This window comes from Herpailurus yagouaroundi, unplaced genomic scaffold (assembly GCF_014898765.1).
Source record: "Herpailurus yagouaroundi ecotype Mexico unplaced genomic scaffold, PumYag 140, whole genome shotgun sequence".
Lineage (NCBI taxonomy): Eukaryota > Metazoa > Chordata > Mammalia > Carnivora > Felidae > Herpailurus > Herpailurus yagouaroundi.
Window position 1 is genome coordinate 57,334,660 of NW_024412395.1, and position 18,825 is coordinate 57,353,484.

An 18,825-nucleotide genomic window follows, 5' to 3' on the forward strand; every position below is an offset into this window, starting at 1 on the left:
GTCTGCCCCTCCTCTGCTCACGCTCTGTCTCTCTCTGTCTCTCTGTCTCTCTCTCTCTCTCTCAAATAAATATAAATGTTAAAAAAAGAAAAGGGTTATTGTGAGAATTAATGTATCAGGAGGGCCGGCAGCAAGCACTGACTCAAAGCTAGACATGCTCCTGCCCTCAGAGAGGACTCTCATCCTGGGGCCTGGCTGAAGCTGGGCTAAGTGTGGTGGTTTACCCTCACTTGGGGATTCACGTTCCCATGAGCCGAACTCATCCTCAGCTGCTCGGCTGCTAGATGTAAACTTTCATTTTGTCCAGATCCACTCCCGAATTTAGTGGTCAGACTCCGATTCACCAATGTTTCACGTTTGCCAAAAAATCACTTTTCCTTCCCATGGCTGGTAATTTTAACTGGAGGAGAAAAGAAAAAAAAGAAAGAAAGAAAGAGAAGAGAACAGGAGGGGGAGAAGGGGAGACGATATGATGTGCTAAAAGCATTTGCCAAACAGTCATCGACCAAAAGGGGATCTCGGATACACAAAATCTGTTACCGTCTTTGACCTCTTTTATCGTATATCTAGTTTTATCAGAAGCCCAAGGGGCAAAGACCAAGTCAGCTTCAGTCTTTGGTGAGGAGCCCCACTGCGATATTGACGACATCATCTCAATCATGATTGTAAGTTACCCTGTTGTCATTATGTGAATATTATTTTATAAGCTTTAATAAGTTGCTGGAGCATTTAAGATGAATGATTTCGAAGTCTAAATTCACATCACGCCAAATATGTAGGACATGTTTTTCATAATTGTTCTTGTCCCTTGGGTCAGTAATACAGTTTATAATCATCATAAAATTTCATTCTTAAATCCTTTTATCAGAAGGAAAATATGGATGGTTATTACCCAATTAAAATACTCCTGATGCTTTCAAGGTACACATTGTGGGGCTTTTGGAGTTTTACTGAAAACAATTAAAAAAAGAGAGAGCAGCTGTGTGTCTTCAAAGTATTTTTAAGTGCTCTGAGTTTGCAGAGATATTCAGCTGCTCTGGACCCTGTTTCCACCCGCTGGTTCTCATATGATCTGTGATGTAATCAAGGAATAATTGGAACATTTTCCCGATGTGAAAGGTGCAGGAGTGTGTGACTAAAGACAGAATTTTCATTTGGGAGCTAGAGAATCCATCTGATACACACACACTTGGCTTACAGTTACCAAGAGCAGGGACCAGGGAGAAGATCACCAAAAACATGAGACAAGTGCATGAATCTGAGTCTACTTCCTCTGCTGGACAGCCTACCATTTGCTTTGTGAGAGATGAGAGAGGTGTGCCCCTTGGGTGGATGCTTTGTGCACGTGATGTTTCTTTCTAGATGATTCCTATGCCACTCGTGAGAAAGCAACCCAGTAGGATGGACTCAGTTACAACGGCTACAATTTCTTCCCGAGAAATCAAATGGATCGAAGTGATTAATACCCACCAAAAGAAAAATGTCTAGACATCAAAACTGCATTTCCATTCATTATGAAAAAATCAGATACATATTTAGCCCCATACCCCTTCCTTTAGGCACGCTCAGTTTCTTCTCTGATCATGACCTTAAACCGGAACTGTGTAGAAATCTATCTTGATTTTCTCCCTCTTACGTAACCAAAAGGTCTTAATTTCATGTATCCGAGCATCCAGTTCTCTGAAAAGAAAGCAGCCCAAATGTGTAAACTTCTGATAGTTTACTTAATATTCACATGAAAACACTCTTGGTGAGGGATACTGTGAAGATGCCTGATTTGTGCCCAAGCTTTCAAACAAGTAGTGAACCTCTCCAAAAGAGAACAAGTTGAGTCTTTGTAGTGATTCGTTGGTGGAGGTGCCTAACTAACAGATCAGTTGGTGGACATACTAAAGCTAAATGGTCATTTAAATCTACACAAATGCCTTTTCCTTCGCAGGGTGTGTTATAGTTTATAAAGAGGTTTGGCACATGTTGCATCATTTGGCAAAAATAAGCATACCTGCAGTTCCTAGAATCGATTCATGGCCGTCTCCTAACACGTTATTCAACGGGAATCGCATTTTCCTCGTAAATATGCAAATTTTCACTAAAAATATTTAACTGTAGGATCCATATACTAAAAGGTGATGAAATGATATGCATTCTTAGGTAAAAATAATACATTTTTAAAAGCACATTTGAACGTGGGTCGTTACTTAAATGCGTGTCGCCCACTGTGGCACATTTATCCCCAGTTGTTGTGTTTTGCTCCAGCAAGAGACTCTAATGCCTAAGCACTAGTTATTCCGGTTCTCAGAAGCTATGAATTTTGATAGATGGCCCCTCATTATGAAAGCTTACCTCTTTATGGCCTCACCCAGGTGAGTGGATGGCTCCGGGCTTTTCTCGTAGGCTCTGACCTAGAGGAATGAAGTCTGGAATATGGGATCTGCAGGCGCCGACTTGTAAAGGAAAGACCCACACCTGCAGTGCGCGGCCTTCAGTGATCTGGGAAACTCCAGCCAGGGAACATGGAGTCACTAAGTCTTGCAAAGTAGGAACAGAGCCCTTACTTTTAGGGAGCCTATCCAAACAGGTGACAAAGTGCTACACTTCAAAGACAGGAAATCCCTTCGGACGTTAAATTGTAAGGACACGAAATGACCTACATTCAGGAAAACGGGGAGCCGGTGATTCAGAGTCATGTTTGTTCCGGTTTAATGAAGCGTGTCTGGTGGATATTAACGGGTCTCGAGGATCCCTACTCCAAGGAGACCGCAGCCTTTCCACCAGAAACCCACCTTTTCAAGACCTTATTTTTAAAAAGTCGCTGGAGTTCACATCAGATTGAGGTTACTACGTAAAGACTCTCTCTGGGCCAGTTTTCACTCTTAAAATTCGTCTGGTGTAAGATTACAGTAGCTCAGAATGTTTAAGAAACTCTGAAAATGTCTTAATGTCCTCCTGAACATGAAAACTCGGGGAAGGCATTGGCCTATGGTGCAGACTTGGAAAATGAGCGATGATCGCTTCAGTTTGAAGGTCAGCCCAGAAGCTCCCCATTATCAAGGCACACGACTCCCCAGTAGCTCCCCACCCCCACTCAGAACGCAAAGTCTCCAGGGATTTCTTGCCAATCCCCAAAAGGACTTACGGCCGCAGATGCAGCAGTTTGAACCATGTTAGTAGGAGTACTAAACTCGCGTCCGGTTCTCTCAGAATAAAAGGGCTGGGGATAGGCATGGCTGAAGGGGACAGAGCTACGGTGCATGCTGTTTTCTCCTTGCAGGGCCTCTCGCTCTCCCAGCACTCAGAAGTATTACTGAACAAATGTGCAAGCGGGAAGGAAATGGGTGGGTGAAAGTCAATCCCATTCCAGAGCACAAAAGTTGTCCTTCCCTGTTTACATTTTCAAAAAGTGAAAACCAAAAAAAGGGTGAGATTGGAAAATTCCTGCGTAACCGAAAAGCTTAACCTACATTCCATAGTTTTAGCAACTTAAGCCTCTCTGAACAAGGAGGTCAAAGTTGACCCTGCTTCCCCGCTTCCAAAGCAAGTCAACCGATTTTGTATGTATAGCTATAAACTGTTTGCAAGTTTCTTAAGTCAGGCACTTGGGATGAATTATGAATGGAATTAGCCAACTTGACTTGGAATTTCCTCACTTTTACCGGTCTTTAAACAAGATTTTTATACATTCGTATGTAATCAATGGGACCAACACATGAACGGTCCTTAACATAAAACACTCTGTTTCAGAGTGATTTTGCAGCTAAGGAAACTTAAATATGAACTTCTAATGTGGAAAAGGTAGTTTTTACATGCTGCTTTAAAACTGATCTGGAAAACTGATGAGCTGGCCACAAGATTTCTGTCAGAAACTAAAATTAAGTTTATATTTTAAAATATAATTTTAAATGCTCGCTTTCTTTCTTGGAGCCAATCTGCTCCTCATAGCCTTGGCCTCAGTTACCTTCAAAATACATAAATTTGCTATCTGGTTATTGAGTTTTTACATTGCATACTTTAGATATACATAAACACAGAGCACAAGGAAATCCTTCCTGAGTGCAAAACTACCTTTAAAAGTTATCATCCAAATGAGTGAATGCTACAAGCACACCTCCTGATTTAATTTTGGTTATTAGCTAGTTCCTGCCTTAATATATATTCTTCCATGGAAAACTTGCACTGTCTTAAAATTTCCCTACAAACTGGGATGTCCAAATTGATTTCAAAAGCAGATTGTGTACATAAAAACTGTGAGATCAGGATCAATGTCAGGTTTTGGAGAGAAAAATGAACTTGGGTTGATCTTTACCCCACCAGGGTACATGTTCAAATTTATCCCATGGTACATATAAGAGAAGATTTAAATAAAACATTTCTTAACTGTTCATGTACAAAGGAAAACCACAAAGTCCAATAATAGTTTCATCATACAGCCCATATGACAAAATATTTGGAACATTTAACAAAGGTACTAATTAAAGTACACACAAAATTTTTCAAGTTTAAAAAGCAGTTGGAAAAAATACTTCTCAGCCACTTAGAATATAATTACTTGCACATTTTAATGGTCTTGTCGATTTCAGTAGTAAAATATTTCTACAAACTTCTTGCCTTTTCAAGTACCTCCAACATACCAAAGGCCAAGATGCTCTTTTTCCTTCATAATACATTCAAAGTATCCACCATCTTGATAGACCTGTTGTTATGTAATAATTTTTCTTATACCTGATTATAGTAGATCTATAGAATGGAAAACAGCTTCTGATTTTTTTTTTTTTCTGGAAGACAGAAATAGTGGGGAAGAACCCCTCTCAAAAATGTTTTTATATTCATTTAAAATGTGTTAATTCCCAAGTTTCCTTACAAAAATCTTTGATTTTACCATTTTACACAGATGCACTTACAGGTTTGGAAACCTTGTTCACTCCCCTAAACTCCTTGAGGAGGGCTGTACGAATCTTGTTTAAAAAAAAAAAAATTACTTACACCAGTCATATATCTATCTGAAGAGAATTAAAAATACTAGTCATGATGGTGTTTTTAGTAGTTATGAAAATACTTTTTCTGAAGGACAGATGAACTTCAATCTGAAATGTGAACACAGAAAGTTTCCTTTTGGACTTCATAAATGAACGAAAAAATGTGTATCATAAAATTTTAAATACAAAACTTTTAGTCTGAACTGAGAAAATCTTATGCAACAAAATATTTGTTTCCGTACTTCCATAAACATACTTGGCCTTCGTTTTCAAAGGCAACACTGACTGACCACATTACAATTGCTGTTTGCAGGGAATGGCTCAATTCCTCTTTTAATTCTGTTTTTAGTAGCTCTCAAAGCCTTGGCTAGCAAATGTCAAACTGTAGTTAAATGGACTTGTTTGCTTTTTTAACTCCAATGATCCCATCCAGGCTATTTTGAATTCAATACTTCGCAAATGACAACAGACAGTGTTTTAAAAAATTATTAAAAGACCGCTTTTTTTTTTCATGTGTGTTATAACACACACACACACAAATCTAAAACATGGGGCTATAACTACCACTATAAATGAGTTACATTTCTTTCGGGCTAGAAGTGAACACTACTTTATCAAAAAGATCCTTGGGTGCTCCGTTTGCTCTAAACATTACCTTGCCACATCAAAATCAAACGTTCTTGCCATCTGTCAAATCACAAATACCAGGTATCCTCATCCCAGTAACCTGTGCAAGCCTCAACAGGAAACTGGAAGGTCTTATATGGGAAGCTGCACTTACCTCTTCTGAGCTTCGGCAACCAGTTTACTTAATATTTACTTTCTGGCAGAATGTAGCTAATTGTTAAGTGCAGCTTAAAACCTTGAACATCCGGGAGGAAAAGCGATGCCACGAAATGTCACTCCCATTCATTTCCTATTTCACTAACTTCTCATCAATACGCTCCTAATATTGACTCCGCAGCTGGCAGCGTTTGCATCATTTTGGAGCTGCAAAACAAGATGTGGCCCACTGATCATCTCTACCTAAAAAGCAACCCCATCTTTCATTGGGCTCCGTCACCAACATCTTTCTCCCTAGAAGACAAATACTTTTCAGATCTCGCACCCTTCTTTACAAACCTGCGCGGGTCTTTCGTGGGGGAGGGGGCGGTAAGACTTTGGTGGGAGCTGCTTCCCTTCAGCAAAGCGAGGGCTGACTGCAAAGGCGCGGGACGGGTGTTCGAGCCATTTCCTGCCGATTCCAGAGCGCACCAGAGCAGCGCGGAGAGGAAGTCGGACTTCTTTTCCAGGCGGAGCCTTCACGTTGCTCTTGAGGAGCCCGCGCCGTGGGCTGGGGCCCGGGGAGGACCGCGCCCGGGTTCGCGCCCCAGGCCGGCGGCTCATCGCGACTGGGAGGGCTGGGAGAGGGCGTCCCAAGAGCAGCGGGGCACACTGAACTCCGGAGAGGGGGCCGAACAGGAGAGAACTCGCTCGCCGAGCCGCTGCGGGCGTGCACTTGAACCCGCCGCGAGGCCGGCCACCCGTCGTGCTCGGAGCGCACCAGTGCCCCGGCCCGAGACGGGCGTGGGCCTCACACGTGGGCTTCTCGGCCTCACTTGGTGGAACGGCCGGGCCCACGGCGCTCGGCTGGGTGGGTGTGTGTGTGTGGGGGGGGGGATCCCACCCGGTCCCCTGGGTTAGCAGCGCCGGGGCAGCGCACCCCACTCAGGGACCCTGAGTCTGAAGGCGGAGACCCAGGGTTGCCTGCGGCGAAGCTCGACTTACACTTCACTATCCGATTTGGAGAAAATGTCACAGGAGGGGGGTATGAAGAAAGAAAGAAAAAAACCCTCTAAATATGATTTCGGGGGAGGGGGCGAGGGCCGAGGCGTGCGCGCGCGGCTGGGGCGGCGCGGCCCCGCGGGCGCCGGGCGGGGATTCCCGGTCTCGCAGCGCGCCCTAGTGGACGCCCTGCCCCTAGCCCGCTCCGCGCCGCGCTCGCTCGGGCTCCCCCGCTCATTACAATCTGCAATATATTATTTCTCCCAAAGTATTGACAATGTGTGAGACTCCAATAACCCCGGAGCTCTTGTCTGTAATCAGCACATTTATTCACATTTAGGGAGAAGAATCCGAATTAAATCCCCGTGACCCAGATTGGGTTACAGTGTCATTTTCCCTGGATCCTCTTTTAAATCCACTCCACACTGCTTCTCTGTCTATTACATGCTAATTTAATTTTACTGTGGACGATATTTTCAGCATTTGCTGAGGACAGTAAATTTTGTAGTTTATGTTATTTCACTTTTTATGACTTTTTAACACTTAATAAAATTTTATTAGAGCACTTTTGTGTTTACAAGGCCACAAAACTCTTGGCAGGTTGTCAGAAGTCCTTTTTATTATGATCCTACTGATATACTGCGAGTAATGAAATAATCATGTCCAGAAATGTATCAAAGGCCAGAGGGATTATCCCACTTAATAGCTCCACAGATGCGCCCAGAAGAATGCGGACACGCGGCGGGACCGGCTGAGAGGCGGCGGGAGGAAGGAGGCAGCCCCCACGCCTTTCTTTACCATTTTGGTTGCTTTCCTAAAAGGCTACATGCAGGGTCATGTGACTTTCCGCGGTCTCAATAAAAAAAAAAAAAAAAAAGAATTTATTCTATTGCAAAATGTGCTTTTCTTTTTATTCTCCTTGTGTGGGCATTTAAGGCTGTTCTAGTGGCAGTGGGGCTGGCTCAGCAAATCCGTGTCAGTCACTTTCCTCTCATTTCTAAGTGTACTTTTGTGGCATTTAAGCAGCCGATGGTGACATTGGTGTTGATCTTTGCGGCTGCTACAGCCCTTACGGAGAGGAGGCACTGGGAGGGACCCAGGAGGGCAAGAGATGTTTGAAGGTCCTTCCCCGCGTCTTCTGCCATTGCTTTTTGTTCGGTTTTGCAAAACAGGGAAATAGTGACTTGAAGACGCCGCTCTCTGCCTTGTGCCAAAGAACCACAGTATGCTGCTTTTATTTTATTTTTATTTTTTTGGTAAGACTTGCTAAGAGGACTGAGATGTTGCAGTTTTTTTTTTTTTTAAAGAACCATTTCCTTTTCCTTTAAATATATACATGATTATTTAACACACTGGTGTTAAGTTCATTCTTGCTGCAAAAGAAGGCCATTGTACTTCCTGACCCCGAAAGCAAGGTGGGTGGCTTTGTTTTATAATCAAATTTTCTGTCTCCAGCTTCATATTTCTTTTTCTGTTATTTCCTGAATAGTGTGCCAACGTGATCAAAGAGATGAGGAATAGAGTCATAAATGGAGTGATTTTGAAATTACTGTTACTATGTCCAGAGCACGTGTTCTTTTAAACTTTGGCTCTGAGGGACTTTGGTGATCTTTTTTACAAGTGTGTGTGTGTGTGTGTGTGTGTGTGTGTGCATGCGTGCGTGTGTGTTTCATGTTCCAACACATCACTTTCAGATTTTGCAGTCTGTCATTGTTTAAAACAACCCCTGGGAGGCTTGCCCCTCTCTGGATTGCCTCCATCACCCACATGTGTGTGCTCTCCCGTCCTGATGGACATACGGCTGCTCACCAGGGCTCTTTGATTTCAACTTCAAGGGAGCAATTTTGTTCTTTGTATGTCATTTGCTAACCAGGGATGAAACTTAGTGCCTGGTCTAATAGTCTACTGTGTGTGCAGGACGGTCTAGGTTCTGAAAAGAGCATATGAAGGATAGCACCCACCCCTTAAGAAAAATTTACGTCTTGGGATTATTGGGGCAGCCATTTTTCTCTTTTTTATAGTGTTTTCCATTTGCAAATATGAGAGGGGTTTTTTTTTCCCTCTTTTTCAAGTGATGTTTTTTAACATAGCTGAAAGAAAGTGACATTTGGCTCTGAATAAACATTCTTCCTTCACTCTGGTTGTTACTGACAGTTTGTATTCTTTCCCTTTTACCAAGAGACACAAGAGTGGACAGAGAAATGGGTGCAGATTTTGAGCTTTCCAAATTTCAGAGCATTTTACATAAGGGAATTTATACCCAAGTACGGGAATCAAGAGGAGCATATTAATTTTAATTCTGCTATAAAGTGACAGTTCAATTTTATAAGTAATTTGTGTCTAGGACAATTTAAATAATACTTCAAAGGCTGTAATAACCTGCAAGTTAGAAATCTGTTTTATTAGATTATGAAGCAAACCTCCCCTAAGGTAGATATTTTTAATGCATCAAAGTACGTTTATAATTCTTATTCGAAAGAGCAAGAGATTGTCTTGAACACAGTAACCGATGACACACGGCTTGATCAATGGAGGGCCTAACCAGCGTCCAGGGGGATTTTACAGCCCCTTCTGAGGTATTCAGAGCAGAGAGGAAAGAGTGAAGCCCCAATCCTATCATCTAGGGAATCCAGCTTCGAAAAGGGGAGTAAAGAAACCAAGCTGGAGGTATGACATTGGCCGCTCAGATGAACAAATGCAGTTAGCAGTAAGACATGGGGATGATGAGGAAAGACCCTACAACTACTTTGCTGGGTCTTGATCCAGTTCTGCATAATACTTGTGTGGCCTTGGACACGTTACCTCTCTGTGCTCAGTTTCTTCATCTGTAAAATGGGACCAATGCTAGTACCTCCCACCTTTGGTTGAAGGGTGAAAAGAGCTCATTTAGGGTCGCCTGGGTGGCTCAGTCGGTTAAGCGTCTGACTTCAGCTCAGGTCATGATCTCACAGCTTGTGGGTTTAAGCCCCACATCGGGCTCTGGCTCTGACAGCTCAGAGCCTGGAGCCTGTTTCTCCCTCTCTCTCTGCCCCTCCCCTGCTCACACTCTGTCTCTGTCTCCGTCTCTCTCTCTCTCTCTCTGTCAAATAAATGAACATTACAACAATTTATAAAAGAGTTAATTTATATGAAAATGTTTAAAACAGACCTTGAGCGCTGCTTAAAACAAACCCCAGGGAGATTGACATATCCATCACCTGGCACATAGTCGATGTCAATAAATGCTTGTTGGATGAGTGTTGAATGTTATTTCATTGACTGCACTGGTTGTTCAGGTGTGACCCATGGGGACACATGTTATCAGCCTCAGGTCTCGACCTGACGCTACTGAGAATAGAGCCCCAGGAAAAGTTGTGCCCAAAGCTCTTTTACTTTTCCTGTGGAATTCTATATTGTTTCTCAATTAACAATTAGCTTATAGTTTTTAGGGAAACAGAGAGTTCAAATTGCAGGGTCGGGGTGAGGGGTGGGGAGGAAGTCCTTATACTAAGCACAGTGGCTTGTATCGAAGTAACAGAAAACCGATAAGTCAATGTACCAATACATATCAAAGCATTCTCCGGTATAATCTATGATTTAATAAGCAACAATTGCAGGCACTATGCTGAATTCTTCGATATGTCATATTACTTCCTCCTCACGCTGACCTTCATACAGGGAGTTATCAATGTGTGTTTTACAGGTAAGGCAGATGAAGCTCAGAGAAGTCAAGGGACTTTCCCAAGGTCACACAGCTAGGAAATGACAGACGTGGAAGTTTAACCCAGGGCCATGGGAATGTAAAAGCTATGCAGTCAGTTGACCACTATTCTACACTGCCTCCCAGTCTGCTTGGCTTTATAGAACCCCTAAGCAATCTGGTCATTTACGATTGTATAAGCCCTGGTGAAAATGGAAAATGATTAAGGCTGAAACCTAGGCCCACTGTTCTGGAATCATCTGTGTCTTGTGCAGTGATCTGAATGCTGGGCTCAAGGGAGTGAGATACAGCGCTGCCTCCCAGGGGCTATCCCCAACTGGTGCTTAAAAAGGGCCTGCAGAGAAGTCAGGATTACTTTTCCCCCTTTGAAAAGCCATGACGATGCTGAACTTAGCTGACTTAGTCCTCACGCAACACGTGAATGGAGTTGCATGGAAAAGAGAGTGAGGAACCAGACCTTAGACAAGTGCGGGACAGCACAGGTTTTCCTTTTCACCGGGGGACTTTGAGGATACCCACTCTCCAAAGATAGTTGGTGGGTGTCCTAACCATTTCAGGGAAAGAAGAACAACCTGAGACATTAAGAAAAGCCTCGATTCACAAATAAGGTCTCTCAACGAGCAAGCCGTGGGTAACGCAGGGGTGCATGGCTTTAACCACGTGATGAATTCTGCACCCTTAAAACGAACGTGCACAGAGCCCCAGAAGAGCGTATCAAAGAGCTCGTTAAGTTGTTCTAGGGAATATTCAACACTGCTTTAGTACAAACCCATCCCTCAAAGTCTCGATTTTAGGTTTAGTGAGACTCCTTCCCCACCACTGAAATAGTTAGAATGAATCTTCAACTTGAGACTTTGTGACTGTTCTTCCTGGGGGAAGGGGAGGGAAAGGGAGAGGAAACGGAGAGATACCTCCAAAGGACTCATAACTCGACAGAGACCAAGCTCACTGTGCGAATGGACAAGCAGGGGCTCTGCAAGTCTGGGGTTGCTCCTCGCGAATCAAAGGCAATTTCAGGCAGCGGTGGTTCGGGGTTGGCTCGGGTATCAGGGGGTACCAGTCCTCTGAGAACATGACGCAGGCACTTCATTCACCTTTCAGTCTCCGAGTTGTTATTTTTGAAAGAGAAAAGTCATCCGAATTTTCACGCGCATTTATGGGGCTTGGGGAATTAAGGCTATATTTAGAGTTGGTTTTGAGCTCCTCACCATGAAGTCTGAACTACATTAAAAAAAAAAAATGGATGAGTAACTGACTGTGTCTTGATGAATATTTGATTAGAACAAGAGAAAACAAAAAAGGCAACGTTAGCTGCTAAATTTCATCCCGCTAGTTTAAAAACGCAGCACTACCTACAGCAGAGCTGAGGCTGGAAATCTCTAGAAAGAACCCTGAAAGAATTGATGCTGAGGCCATATATTGCAGCAGACATAATTTTATTAGCCATCCAAACTTTTAAGGACCTTGAGTCATTTTCTTCAAATTCGACTTGCCTTTCCTTCTGCATCTGTGAATTTGCCAAGTTAAAGTTTATTGCTGAAACAGGTTTTGAATGACAGTGTATCTTTTTTGAAAATGTCTGAGTACTTTTTGATTATTTGATGGAAAGAATGTATGCTCTTCCCTTTTTATGTATCTTTCAAACCAGCTGCTCTGATATAAATAACAATCTTGGGGGAAAATGTATTCACCCTTTTTAAGCTAAGAGCAAACATTCTGTTCCTTGAAAGTTCTAGCATTACCGAAAGGATGTCATGAATGAAATGGTTCTCAGAGCTAGTCCAGTCAGCTAGCTTGGGGATCAGACATTCTTCCTCAAGTTTTGGAATCAAGAATGAATGCCATGGTCAGCAAACGCCAAAATGCAAACCCAGAGGCAACAAAGCAGTGAGCAGGGGCAAACTCTGGAGGCCAGGAAGCCACTGGAATCTGGTTGCTAGGAGACACTCGTCTTTCGCTGGCGGCAGGAACATGTCCTTGAGCGTGGCTTCCCCTGTGGTTGGCTTTGGACAAGCCATGAATCAGTCTGTCCTCGCTGGTGCTGCCCTTCCCAAGGAGCCAACCAGCCCATCGTGCATGTGACACAGAGTGGTCATAGGGGGTTCTCCCTCAGAAAGTTTCTCCCACATGCCCCGCCTTTCTGGTGTACTCTTCTGAAATCAATAGGCATTTCGTGCGTCTCCTCGGGGTTGTGAGGATGTGGAAAAATAGATTCCTGCACGGTGCTTTCAATCTGTGGGAATTTTATGAAATAAAATGACACACATCGAATTGTATGAAGCAGCCTTCAGGTGCCGTAGGGAAAAAAGAGGGACAAGATCATGAGTTAATAGGAATTCAGAAAGGCTTCATAGAGGAGAGGGAACTGGAAGCTGGGAGGACTTGTCCAGGGAGGGACGATTCCGGCAAGAGAGCACCAGGTAGACTGCAGAGGGCCCTCTCGGAGGTCCTTGAGGACAGCAGACTTGTCTTGCTGGCTCGCAGAAGCACCCCCAGGGCCTGGATCAGTGCTTGGCAGGCAGTCTGTGCTCAGTCAAGGGCTGAATGAATGCAGGACTATGAAGGTGCTGGCCCATGAGTGGTGGGAGCTTGGAGTTTATGGTAGTGTTCCAGGGAAAAGCCAGCTGAAAGAATGTGAAATGAGGAAGGTTAGTCTTATTGTATCAGAGTGACTGCATTAGGAAGTGGTGAGAAATGAGGTTGACCAGCTAAGGTGCAGCCTGGTTATGAAAGCTCTTAAAAATTAAGCAGATTAAAAAAAAAAAAAAAGAATGAAGGAAGGAAGGAAGGAAGGAAGGAAGGAAGGAAGGAAGGGGCGCCTGGGTGGCTCAGTTGGTCAGGCATCTGACTTGATTTCGGCTCAGGTCATGATCTCACTGTTTGTGAGTTCAAGCTTCGTGTCGGGCTCTGCACTGACAGTGTGGAGCCTGCTTGGGATTCTCTCCTTCCCTCCTCTCTCTGCCCCTCCCCCTCCTTCCTTCCCTTCTTCTCTCTCTCTGTCTCAACACTTAAAAAAAATAAAAATAAATAAATAAATAATAAAGGGGTGCTGGGAGTCCACTTTGGATCCTCTGTCTCCCTCTCTCTCTCTCTCTGCCCCTTCCTTGCTTGTGCTTTGTCTCAAACAAACAAACAAACAAACAGACATCAAAAAGATTAAGCAGAAACTGTCTTCAAAAATTCAGGCACTACTGAGAGATTTTAAGCCTGGTGGAGAAGAAAATTCTATGGTTTACAAATGCTCTTTTAAATGTGCTGTCTCTTAAATATATGCAGTTTATCATGTATCAGTTTTAACTCAATGAAACTATTGAAAATGCACAATCTCATTAGACGTTCAATATTTGGTGAAGTGCACCTTATGACTTTTACAGATGAGGAAACAGACCCAGGGAGGCTTACGGTTTGCCTGGGTTCAAAAGCTTCAGATGACAAGCCAAGATTTCTGGGTCTTCTGCCCCCACACACCTCTTTTGCTCATTTCTGAAAGCAGCCTGGGTGAGGGGGGAGGCCACCTGGAAGATGGTGACAAATGGCCGGCTGTTGGTGATGTGACCACAGAACTGGCTACAAGGATGCGAGAGGAAGACAGGAGAGCGGTTTTCTCTCTCCTTCTGCCTTGCTTCTCCCTCTGCTTTGCTAGCTTTGCTTTTCCTCCCCTCCTCTTTCCTCTTCCCTACCGGCACCTCAGACCCCTGAGGGACATTCCCTGTCAGGCATCACGTAAGTGGGCTCCTTGACCATCACAGCTGCCGTAGGAACATAGGCAAGACTGTGCTGTCGGGGAGAAGAAAAGCACCTTCCCCCTCCTCATTTTTATTGAGGCAGAATTAACATATGGCATTGTGTATGTTTAAGATGCACACCAGAATGATTTGATATTTGTCTAGATTGCAACATGACTACCACAATAAGATTAGTTAATATTTATCACCACACATAGGGGCCCCATCCAATCACGTAGTTCTTACATATGAGGAGAACGTTTAAGATCTACCCTCCAGGAGCCTGGGTGGTTCAGTCAGTTAAGCACCTGATTCTTGATTTTGGTGGAAGTCATGCTCTCACAGTCATGAGATCAAGTTCCTTATTGGGCTCTGCGCTAGGCATGGAACCTGCTTAAGATTCTCCCTCTGTCTCTGCACCCCACCTCACACACACACACACACACACACACACACACACACACCTCTTAGCAACTCTCAAATATACAATACAGCATTGCTAACCATAGCTGTCACGTTGTACATTACGTCCCCAGGACTTATTTATCTTACAACTGGAAGTTTGTACCATTTGGCCCCCTTTACCTAAATCACCCTCCTGCCCCACTCCCACCAACTACAAATCTGATCCCCGTTTCCACCATATCTGATTTTTTAAAAATTCCACATGTAAGTGAGATTGCGCTGCATTCCTCTTTCTTTGTCTGGCATATTTCACTTAGCAAAATGCCCTCAACATCAACAACTTTTGATCTGAAACGTTGTATCTATAGCCCCTCTGAGAGAGGTCTGATGTAAAAGAGAACACCAAGAATGAGATTTGGAGCTCATAAAATATTACTAACATTTTTGGACCATACCTGTGAATGTTGCATTTACATATGCATTTAAAAGACACTCACTCAACTCTCACATGTGTGAGATGTGTTAGTGACAATCACCTAAAGTTTCGACTTGAATATTAATTGGCCTCAAATGTGAGCAGTAGAGCATGTGAGAGAAGCCGGGGAGTCCTGTGGGCTTTGGAGGGAGGTTTGCAGAGACTGAAAGTGCAAACCACATCTTCCCACTTACTAGATGTTACTGAATCTCTTTGGCCGTCAGTTTCTTCATCTATGAGATGAGAATAAGGAGTCCTACTTAACAGATTTGTTGTAGCCATTAAACAAGAAAATGAAAGGAAGGAATGGAGCGCAGTGCGGTCTTGTGGCGAGCAATCACCTTGTGAATGGTAGCCACGCGCAGCAACTTTTCCCCCAACTCTGTCCCCAAGCCTGAAGATTTGATTTGTAATGCTATAATTTTAATGTTTTCCCTTAATAGCTTCTTTAGCAGCTCTTTGTTTCCTGCCAACTTGCTCAGGTAGAGTTACTTGGCAAATGACACTGAAGAGTTTCTTAGTAAGTGTTTGTTGAGTGAATGCATGAAATAAATCACACCACATCCAAAGCGAGTTTGTTTTCTCCCACCGGTCGCCGTAAGGATTCTTTGTTTGTGGAGGGTGGTGGTGGTAGTTGGTAAGTCATGTTGACAAATGGAGTGACTTGGCACAGGTGTTTTTTTTTTTTTTCTTTTTTTTTTAAAAATTTTTTTTTTCAACGTTTTATTTATTTTTGGGACAGAGAGAGACAGAGCATGAACGGGGGAGGGGCAGAGAGAGAGGGAGACACAGAATCGGAAACAGGCTCCAGGCTCTGAGCCATCAGCCCAGAGCCTGACGCGGGGCTCGAACTCCCGGACCGCGAGATCGTGACCTGGCTGAAGTCGGACGCTTAACCGACTGCGCCACCCAGGCGCCCCGGCACAGGTGTTTCTATGGGGTCCGGTGCTGGCCCATCAACCCAATAACTTGGAAATTCTCTCTCATCATACTGCAAAGCAACCAGCAACCATCCAGTTAACTAGTCGTTTTACAGAAAACACCTAGGCAGGAGTTTTCCCCCTGAGACCCTTCCCCCACCTCCCCCACGGCCAGGCTAGGTTGACTCACTGTTTCCCACCAACAAGTTTTACCCGATGCTTTCTGTGACAGGGCCCACGTCCCCAAAGGACTCAGCCAACTGCCCTGGGGAGCGGGTGTGACGGTCTCCTGTCCCTCTGGTCTTACTGGTTCCAAACAGTCATTTTGCTCCTGGACTCCAGTTTGCATCATGAAGCCTGCATCTACAAGCTGTGGAACATCAGCATTAAGCAGCTGAATAATGGCAAACGGGAATCGAATTTTTTAAGAAAAACAAAACAGCAAAGAGATCAAGAAGCCTGCCAGAGTGAAAAGCAGTTGGGGGCTGTCAAGACACGTCTTCCAGAGGGGGATTACACACATAGCTAGAAACAAGAGGTCTTTTCTGAATCATACATTCGGACACACACTTACTTTTTAGTCTTTTAGTTATATTTTGAAGGTGAAAATCTTTTTTCTGAGTGTTAGGCCTGTGTTTTCCTTTATTACCAGAAGCACGTCTTCAGATCCTATTTAGAACGCTAGTGCTAATAGTAATCTTGAACGGGTTCTAAGATCCTTTAAACTTCATTTCACACTAGTAGCTCCTTCGTCTGAAACTCAGATTGCCATGGAAGCGTCTATTTCCAAGCCCATGCTGAAGCCAATCACTGCCACGGGGATTGTCCTGAGCCATCTCTCTTGGGAACCTGGCTCTACATTTCTTTGAATGAGCTCAGCCCAAGGCCCCTATCCCTAAAGGAAAGTCAGAAGTGCGTCTGAGAAATACTTTTATTAGATCATTTATCCATCCGTCCATCCATCCATCCTTTTAACAAACATCTTCACACAGGCTATCTATTCTAAAAGGTAGGTGCCTTATCTGTCTTCTCGTTTACTTTATTTCCAAAGCTTCGCCCGTGCCTGCACAGGGTAACCACTAAAGGAATATTTGTCCAATAAATGAATGAGCACTTACCACATGCCCACTATGTGTTGGAACTTGAGGTATTGATATGATAACACACAGTTCCTGCCTTTTTGGTACTGACGATCCTTTTTCACGATAACTTTGGCCCCCGACAGAAAACTAGATTTCAAGGCTGCTAATACTCTTTCTATATTCAATTGACTAGCTCTTTCAATAATTGACTGTGTAATGCACTAACACAGATGCAAAGTTCCCTTCGGAGACAAATGGTGGTGGTGGGCGGGGGGGGGGGGGCCCGGCACGTCACATCAGACAGACTCTCATCATTTCTTCCTGAAGTGCACAGCACCTCCAGTCACTAATGGTTGTAGGAGACTTTGGGGACACTAATCTTAATGACTGCACCATTTCCTATGGGTCTTGTTAGTTCCTAAAACCATCTGTAAGAAGTTATTGTATTTGGCTTTCTTAAGCCATATTTTTAAAGAAAGACATTTAATTAGTGCTTGTTAAGATGTTGTGAGTGCTTTGGCCACCTCTCTCACCCCTGCTGTTTCTTCTTGGTCAGCACATTTCTGGAAGTGTTGTTTCCGGAAAAGGGCATTCGATGCGTCTCTGTTGGGAAAACTGCTATGCGTGTCCACACGCAGCAGGTCTCTGATGGAGACTGAAGACACGGTCAGGCCGGCTGTGAAGAAAGGGCTCGTGTTCATAGCAGCTACTCTGAAAGGCCCCTGGTTTTGACATTTGTATTGAGAAAGCCGAGTTTCAAAATGGGTTTGGGACAGACAACTACAGGAGTGTGCACCGCAGCCCTTGGGGAGAAGGTCACAAAAGGGAGACGCATCTGAAATGGGAACTCGAAACACCTTTGTGAAGACTTCATAGAAAGGAATTTGCTCGAGAAGGCATATGTGTAGTTACTTTAAGAGACACGAGTGAAAACGGCAAAACCGGTCACGCCACTGAAAAACCCACCACTGCTTACCGGAAGCACCTAGTTCGTTCAGGTTCGCAACTATTTGATGCCATCGTGAAAAATTCAAACCACTTTACAAACCAAGACAATGTTACCGAGTTTTCCCCAGAATCCTTTAGCCGTGTTTGGAGGAGCGTGGTTTGATGTTTGTAATAGTTTATGAATCGCAAGTGCATGTCAAGTCTAGTTATGCCCAAAGAAGTGTTTCAAGACAACACAATGTGCAGCCAGCGAAAATGAAGAAATGAAGAAATACGTGCACCTGGATAGGCATAGAACTTATTCGTGCTCTGTCCCAGAAACACGCATTTAAGGAACGAAAAGTTTCATGCTGGTAGTTGCTTAAAGGATAATTCAAGCCAACTCCCTTTCTCTTTGATTTAGAATGTGCTCCTTTAAGGTAATCCTAAATTGAAGAGGAAGGCCACCGAATGTAATATAGACGTAACCAACTTACGAAATCTCCATGTCCCACATGTCGAGTGATTTCGACTGGAATCCGTTTTTTTGCCTCCTTCATCTAAACATTTAAACATATTAAAAGCTTCAGTGAAGGATTAGCATTTGGCCCTGGGTGTAAAAACATTTCCTGCTGGGCCCTCCACCACTAACAAGCTTTTTGTTTGGGAGAGGGGTCAGGCGTGGGGGAGGGGGAGAAGAAGGGAGAGAAGGTGGCCAGCTCTTGACATCTGAAATCTTGATCAGTCCCAGCAGCATTTTTGGTTTGCGCTGATGATTTGTGGTATTGTTGTTTATCATTCACTGGGACTCCCTGTTTGGATGCAGAGGTCTCAAGACCATCTGCAGTCTTGAT

At 43.9% G+C, this 18,825-nt stretch overlaps 1 long non-coding RNA gene across 2 annotated transcripts; it reads right to left on the minus strand.

Moving 5' to 3' along the window:
- Positions 1 to 11,854: 11,854 nt before the first annotated feature.
- LOC121030270 (uncharacterized) lies at positions 11,855 to 16,852 on the minus strand. Of its 2 annotated transcripts, none has more exons than XR_005790148.1 (2): positions 16,537 to 16,852; positions 11,855 to 13,061 (listed from the first exon to the last, which is right to left on the minus strand). It is a non-coding gene; the product is annotated as an uncharacterized LOC121030270 (long non-coding RNA). The 2 variants fall into 2 exon arrangements; XR_005790149.1 differs by lacking the exon at positions 16,537 to 16,852 and adding an exon at positions 13,796 to 14,392.
- Positions 16,853 to 18,825: the final 1,973 nt, after the last annotated feature.